The following is an 8,192-nucleotide window of genomic DNA, read 5'->3' on the forward strand; positions in this document are numbered from 1 at the left end:
GGGTTTGTTTTTTTCTTTAATTTAAGCATTCACTGTTTTTTCACTGGGCAAGCAAATATGCAAAGCACACCAGATGTCGCAGACTTCAAGAGACAAGGGAACATTTCTCCTCGGTCCTTAGATGAAATGGACTGGGCTTTGCTCCAGAAAACGGGAACGATTAATCCATCACTGAACATGAACTTAAATGAGCTAATATTGGGTATTTTAGTTCTGATGTATGTGCTAAATGAAGTAATCATTCAGGGTGTAAAAGTAAGGGCTTTGGGAAAATGTTGTAAAACGCGGTGACTGAGGTATGGGGGGGCTGAAACAGCTCCCAGAGGAAGACAAGTGCTCCGGGACTGAGCCGTACAGTGCTACGCGGAGTGTCCTCTGAGCACAGCATGAGTAAATGCTGCTTAAGCCCAGACAGTCTGCAGAGCAGTTTCAGTGTCTTGACACATGCCACCTGCTCCAGCCTCAGCGGCTTTATGCTGAAGATCCTCTGCATTGTGCTTTACATGCCAGGGTGAGTCCTTCCTCGCATTATCTGCCATCCTAGATGCTCTGCTCTGCGAGTGCCGCTAACCACAATTACACCCTTAAGCAAGAGACAGCAATTGGTATTTTATCATTGGGATTTTTTGCCGTGACTTTTGTACCCACCTGGAGTGAACAAACTATTACAAGTTTCATCCAATTATGTTAAGTGCAGTTGGACATACTGTGCCGAACACAATCTCTTTTCAGTGGGAGAGAGGGGCAGTCCGTTATCAGCTCGAGGCACCATCATTCATTAAGACATCATTTGCCTCTCACCAGCAGAGCCGAAGCAGCAAATCTATAGGACGTCATAATAAGGTGTGTTAATGAAAGATAGGCAGAACAGGATTAACAAAGGGGTCCTCTCCGCATTATACCTTCCTCTTACTACTTTGCTCAGTCCCTGTCTTTTATGATCTCCTGAGGGAACGTTTCAAAGGGGTGCGTGGAAGTGAGGCCCACAAATCCAATTAATTGCTGATGTGGTTTGTGCCTAGAATCACTACGCACCACTTAAAAAAACCTGCCTGAGTGCAGCAGACTATAAAAAGGAAAATATTGGGCATAGAGTGCTGTAAATAAGCCTCTCATCCATCCCTGCCTGTTGTTCTTGCCCTGGGCTAGGAAAGTCTTTGATTTTCCAGTCTAGGTCAGCACCTTTGCTCTCATGGTCCAGTTCATCACATAAGACCACCTCTGCCCTTCTGAACCGCTCCGGTTGGGATCTTATTTTCCCTGGAATTACTTGGTTGATGTACCAGAGGGTAAGTGGGAGAAAGACCCACCTTGCTTCCCACGGTCACAGCTCCTTGGTCTCAGGCAGGACTCGCTGGCTGCTTACAGAGCTCATCCTTCCTGGAGCAAGCGCTGGGGAAGCAATGGCACATGTCCCCCGTTCCCTCCTCCCCCCCCAACCCCGTGTTGGCCATCATGAGCGTGTCTGGGGAGGAAAGCCAGAGTTAAAGGTTCACCTTAGCTCCTTGGTCTAATCAAGGTGCAACTGGGATTCAACTAAGTGTCTTCATGACATGATGCTTCTAGGACTAGTCATCTGGGGCAGCACCTTACATTTTGTCCACCTGCAAAGCAGACCTTTCACTTTTCGTGACCTTCATAATTGGACTGAGTGTGGGAAGCTCAAAAGTTTTTCGAAGCGTAAAGAGAAGATGTGTCAGAATTCAATTTTGCAATGTTTACACAACTACAGATCTTTGGGGGAGGAGGAGAGAAGGACATGCTTTTACCAATGCAGTTCTACATCCATGCACATATACCGATATGTAACGCTAGTAGGTATACTCTGTGATACAGAGGTGGCAATACTGGCATTGAAGATGCTTTTGTCAGCGTCACGTTATTCACACATGGGGTTAGACTAGAGTGTCTCTGCAGCCAGTGCACGGAGCTGGTCTGGACACCAGAACTGCGGCATATAAATTCTCCCTGAGGCATCAGAGGAACCAACCAGTGGCAGAGTTTCCAGAAACCAGGCTTCAGAAGTCCCATCACTCATCGAAGAGGGCAGGGTTAGGGCACTGACACTGAGTTTGTGTTTCTGCTAAGACTTCCCTTATAATTCTGTCTACAGTAAAGCTCTTGCTGGTATAGGAATATCATAAAAATTCACATCTTAAATCACTTTGCTGTGACCTGGCCATAGTCTGTCCCATGAGTTACTTGTAGGAGATGATGGCCAAGACCCATGGTCCTGAAGAACTATAGTACGTGATGCTGGAGAAGGGCTGAACCAGTTGTCTCCTCACATTTTTAAATCCAGCTCCAAATCTGACAGCAGAAAATCTCCATTTCTGTACCGCTGTCCCTCTGGGAGCGACTGAACCACACGGACACGAGCCAAGCAGCGCCGGCACGTTGCCCTCTTCAACTGGCCAGCGCCTCGCCAGCTCGGCAGCAGCCAGGGAAAGCGTGAAGCACTGCACACTTGGTGTGCTAACAGGCAAGAGCCTGTGTGATAATGTGCTTAAACATATGCAGTAATAACATTAACTTACAACTTTTGCAAATTATTAGTAATGCAAGTTTCTCCCCTGCCTTGTGTGTGTATAGCACATAACTATGCACATTAAATTTAGCCTATTCCTTGCAATTTCTTCTTCCCAGAGAGCAGCCACTACCTGTGGCACTGGGGACCCAAAATGCAGCTGAGCGCCAGCCACTCCAATAACTCACCTACACAATCCTACACAATGTGTCCCTGGAGAGAACGAAACAGGCGCCTGAACGCATGAGGGAATCTTATGTCTATCTGTCTTCTGTACTGTTATGGCTTTTATCCAATTACCTGACTTTTTACCATCTATAATGTGGTTTTCTTCCCAGCATGCCTAGAAGCAGCACTGCACCCAATTGCCCGAAAGGGAATTGCTGTGGAGACGGATGAAGTGACATGACTAAGGTCACCCAAAGCCCGTGTCGGAGAAAGGAGCTGGACCTGAGGCTCTCCCAGCAGGGGCTGAGCATTACAGCGTAGGCTCTGGGTGTAATCCAAGGAGCAGGATTTCACGGTTGAAAAGGGCCCAGTATAAGTCCTGCCCTACCTCTGAAGCCAGTGAGAACAGCAGGTGAGCAGAAGACATCTTCTAATATTTTCCCTTCCCAGGGCATCTCTGCAGCTTCCAAGGAAAGGCACGACATGCCCACAGCTGGACCAGATGTGCAGCTGATTCCTTCATTTGCCTTTGTATTCCCACTCTCACGTTGGTATGGTATCAGTCCAGCCCTGCAAAATTGAGGTAGGTTTTTTTTTTTACTATTCCCAGAAATACCATTTTCCAATGATTTTTCCATTTCCAGAGTGGGTCAGACCGTCATGGTCAGTGGTGAATGAGGGAGGTGACCCCGGACAGTGGCAGAGTGGCATGGCCAGAGCACTGCCACCAGCACAGCAACAACCACAAACTTGGTTGTTCCCCAGAGGGTACTTCGGGCTGCTGAGATTCAACACGTTCAAACAGGATCCAGGGACCAGGGCAGATGCCTAAGTACACATTCCCATAAAGAACCTCTTCTAGGAAATTCCAAGCTGCGCTTGAGTCAAAAGCACAGGAGATGATCTTGCTTCAAACACTACTAGAAGAAAGTCTCTTTGGCCAAAATTTCTCTAGCTGTTTTTCTGCACTCCAGTAAACGTGCTTGCTGTCTCCATCCTGGATGTGACTTCATTTCACTAGATTTCTCAGCCCAGGCTCTCTGTGCCTCAAAAGCAATTGTTTGTGCTGCAGTTGGAAAATGTGTATCATCACAGTTGCCTTTTTTCCCACTGCAGAGTAATTAATCAATATTTCTCATGGAGGGCAGTCAATTCTCATTACACTGGGCTTTCACAAAGCTGTGTGGGTTGGTTTTTTTTTTTCACAGAAGTGGGATATCCAAGAGACACTTTATGCTCAGGCTGAGTTCTGCTTCACACTCTTGCTCGCTTTGGGCTGCGCGAGTGCGAAAGCAGCACGGCAAATCTCACGTTGCGGGAGGCAGCCGTGGTTGCAGAACTGCTGATGTAAAATGAATAAAGATTTTCCTGCAAATTTTTCCATGCAGCTCTGTGCCATCTGCTGCGTGCCTGTGATATGGTGCCGAGGACCGGGGAAGGAGCGATGCAGAGTGGAGGTCGCAAGCCGCCAGCCTTTTCCTGCCCCCTGCCAGCTGCGGGAATCAGGACGGCACTTTCGTCCCAGCGCGAGGTGGCCGAGGATCACCGTCCCGGCAGCGCTCCCTACTCCAGTGTGCCGGCATAGGTAGAGTCTGCTCCTGTAATACATGATCAGTCTTAACGCAATGACCTGAGGGGAAGGGAGGTGCACGCTGCTCCCTGTGCGATCACAGCACGTGAGAACCAAACGCTGGGCAGCAGCAACAAAACTGGTGTGAGTCTCCCATTAGGCTCATGAGTTCCTTCCTGACTCTGTGGAGTTTACTGTACAACATGGTACTGGAAGTCATTATTATTACAAAGAATCACTAATTCAATAACGCCACTATTCTGCATGAGTAACATCCATACAATATTAATGCATTTCCCCATCATATTCATCGCAGAACACAAAAGCTGTTAACGGAACGCGAGAAGTCTTGAGGCAAGGACGCCAGTAATGCGACAGTCACTGTTACCCATGCATTGCTAACGCTGAATCGAAGCTCTGGAAATTATGATTGCAAAGCACATTTTTGGATGCCATTCACAAAAGAAAAAAACCCACACAAAAAAAAAAGGGCTAAAAGTTAAAACTTCAAATAGAAGTAGGAAAGCTGCCTGGCATTACACGATAACATGGCACTTTATTATCCCTCTTCAATTGTTTGACGTTTATGCCTCTGTTTAGCAAGTCTGTTTGTTATCGTTCTCCAATTAACAGAGACTTTTTTCAGAATTTTTTTATGAAATTCTCATTTAATTAGCAATACAGCTGAGTCTCAAATGGCAGTTTTAAAAATACCCTTCTACCGATCAAGCAGCCAAATGGTCTTTCTGCGGTATTTGCAGAATTGTAAACCTTCATTTGTGTGCCAATTATCCCCCCACTTAGATGATGGCAATGTGAACACCTGACAATCGGGGGTTATTCACCGGACCCTTTCATCGCACACAGTGTGGAAAAATAGAAATTTCACTTATTAAAACCTTCTCATGGGCTTTTTTAAAAGTAAAGCATGGAATTTATCAGATGATTTTCAGATTCTGCACAATAGATGGGGAATTAAAATAATGGATGACAAATAATAGAAAACAGGTGGGATAGGAGATGTCGGGCATTCTACAGGCACAGAGCAAAATGGGAGGAAATACGTTTATAGTACAATAACAAAAGCAAAAAGATAAAAAAAAAATAAAATCAACAGTAAAATTTTAGTGAATGGGCCCTCCTGCTATACAGCTGGAAACTATTAGGGTATTTAGCAACGAATACACAAATAAGCTTAAAATGCATTTTTGCCGTATATTGATGGGTGTATGCAGTTCGAGTAGAAAAAAATCCCTTAATCTACCACTGAACTGCTTTGACATTTGCAAGGGAATGTGGCAGCTTTCCAGGTCTCGGCTGTTCAGATCTCCCGTTGCGCCGCGCTCCGTACGACGCTGCTGCTCTCCAGCTCCTTGGGATGGAGGAGCACATGCAACTCATCGCAACGTGACTGCTGCCTGTGTCCAGTGCTGGGGCAGCAGCAAAGAGATGGTTATGAGCTGGATAAAGGGAAAATTAATGTTTTCATAGCACAGGGTTACACGGCAAAATAATAAATTTGAGAAGAAAGGAAACATCTTATGTTTCAGGTTTTAAGCCTAATTCTAGCTGGAGGTGACAAGACTTCTGCCCCTGCCAGAGGTGGAGATTGGATGCTGTTGGTGTTACCCACAGTCTGAGGGGACAGCTGATTTGGCCACCACGGCTTCCCAGTGCTCCTGGCATCATGTACATCCAAACAGTCCTCGGCAGCCCAGACGGGTAGAGAGAAGGTAAGTGAGATCCCGACATGGCCCTTTCCACTGGCTGGAATGCACTTCAGATTTGCAGGACCCCTTGGACCATCCTCACCAACTCCAGCAAGCTTCAAGAAGTGCTTCCAAGTCAGCATTTGGGGGACAGGGAGAGAAAGCACGAACACCTCCGCCCAGGCATTAAAGGGGAGTAATGAAATCGTCTGCTGCTGCCAGATAAGTGGAGAGGATACCTCGGAGAGTCACTTTGGATCTCCAGCCGCAGTAATACATTGTTATGAATCTCTATCAGTGCACTTGTAGTGCAGCTGGAGAGGATGTCTGACATTGCCTCCAGTGACCTTTTCAATATAGTCCAAGTGCTGCAGAGCTGGTGTTTCAAGAGGAATTCAAATCGAATTTACTCAGGCAGAAAGGATTGGCCTGAGGATAGCCCTACCACTGGCTTCGCATTTCTCCTTGTCATTCTCATGGAAATTGCAATTCTTTATGCACGGTGCTTCTTCCTGCGCCGCTGCAAATGTCTCCCCTTTACGCGACAGGAACAGCCACCCTGCTTTTAACGGCGGGTCCACGGTGGGCTGGCAGTGACGGCGTGGTGTCGCGCGCCGCGGCTGAAGGGTGTTTGCAGGTGGTGCCGGCAGCAGCAGAAGTGGGAGGATGAAGGTATGAACTTGAACGCAACCTGTCGTAAGGTCGCAATGTGGCCGTGTGCGCTGGCACCCCAAATTAGCTGCTGCATGTCAAGCACCCACCGTCATGTTAAAAGATGCAGCTCACGGCCATGGGAGGTGAATCGCTCTAATTTGTAGAAGCTGGTAGAGAAAGGCACGGGAGAGAAATTCATTCCGGGCTCTGCAAAGCCAGAGCAGCCAAGGAGCAGCATCTCGGCATGTAACACTAATGTCTTTGGGCTGAGGTCTCTGCCCTCCTGGAGGCAAAGTGCCTGTGTTTGGGGGAAATGCTGGGTTTATGTGCTTTCCTGGCGCAGTATGATTATTTCATACGTGTTTGTATGAGGTGCTTTAAAATGTAATTTCTTTGATTAATTTGGTGTCTGTATTTTCACTGTTTTGTTCGCTCCAATTTATGACAAAATTGAACAAAGTGGGTAATAAAATATAGCCCTGTCAGGCTCCTGTCTTCACGGATATAAAGAAAAATGTGAAACTGTCAGGCACACAAATGTGCCAAACCCCAAGGAAAATTATTACATTCTGCTTGACATTTACTTTAATTTTACAAAATTCTGTAATACCATTATAAATAATAATAATAAAAAGCGGCATGGAAATATTGTTAAGTGTATTTATTTTCATTTGCTAGCTTTGTGATTTATGGGTTTGTTTTATTTTATTTTTTTCCTCTCTCTGCATCAGAAGAGAGACCGAGCACCTTGAGCCCAAGCACTGCCGCCTGCCTGTCCGCAGGCCAGGGGGAAGGGGTGGCTGAAGTTGGATCATCCAAGGAAATGTGCCCTGCTCACAAGAATGCGGGAAAGTAACAGGACATCTCTGCTTCCAAAAGCTCGGTAAGTCTTCTGTTGAACCCCCGTAAAGTGTTCTCTAAGAGACAGGTAGCTGGGTCAGATCCAGAACTGCTCGTACCAGTCCAAGAAAGTTGGTTTAGGCCAGCTAAGGGTCTAACTGGGGATGATCCAGTGGTGCTGAGTGGGAGCGGGAGACAGACACCCAAAGTAAGTGTGGGAAGTGAGTAGTCTAACCCGAAGACCAGTAATGAAAGTAGAGAGAGAGTTGAGCCTGGAGGAAAAAAAAGACATGAGGGTGGAAGCCAGCAGCGCTCAGCTACCAAGAACGGGATAAGTGAAGGCTGTTTGAAAAAAATACGCACGGGTGATGCTGAGGGCCCAATCCTACTTACCCTGCTCACGTGAGCATGGCCGTTCTACCCATTCCATGAGGTCAGGGTTGGCTCTTTAGGCCATCCCATCCTTGAAGCTCCTATGAAGGAGCCCCATAGCACTCAGTTTTTAATCTGGAGGCCGCTCTTCAGTCTCGCTTATTGGTGGAGCTCCAGAGGCCATCAGGGCTTGTTCTCCCAACTCCTTAATTGCTTCTGAAATCCCATGTTCTCCTCCCTGCCAAGCCTCAAAGTGAAGTCGCACACCAAAGGAAATGGGAGAAGACAACCACTTCAAGGCATCAAGGTGACTTTTCCTCTGACAGATGAAGACAAAGAAAAGTGTATGAAA

General features: G+C 46.8%; 1 long non-coding RNA gene across 1 annotated transcript; it reads left to right on the top strand.

Annotated features, from left to right (window-relative positions):
* The first annotated feature begins 2,615 nt into the window (after positions 1-2,615).
* Positions 2,616-4,234, top strand: LOC142604569 (uncharacterized). Its single transcript, XR_012838434.1, has 3 exons — positions 2,616-3,246; positions 3,340-3,668; positions 4,084-4,234. It is a non-coding gene; the product is annotated as an uncharacterized LOC142604569 (long non-coding RNA).
* The last annotated feature ends 3,958 nt before the right edge of the window (positions 4,235-8,192 follow it).

The sequence above is a fragment of the Balearica regulorum genome, chromosome 19 (genome assembly GCF_011004875.1).
Source record: "Balearica regulorum gibbericeps isolate bBalReg1 chromosome 19, bBalReg1.pri, whole genome shotgun sequence".
Lineage (NCBI taxonomy): Eukaryota > Metazoa > Chordata > Aves > Gruiformes > Gruidae > Balearica > Balearica regulorum.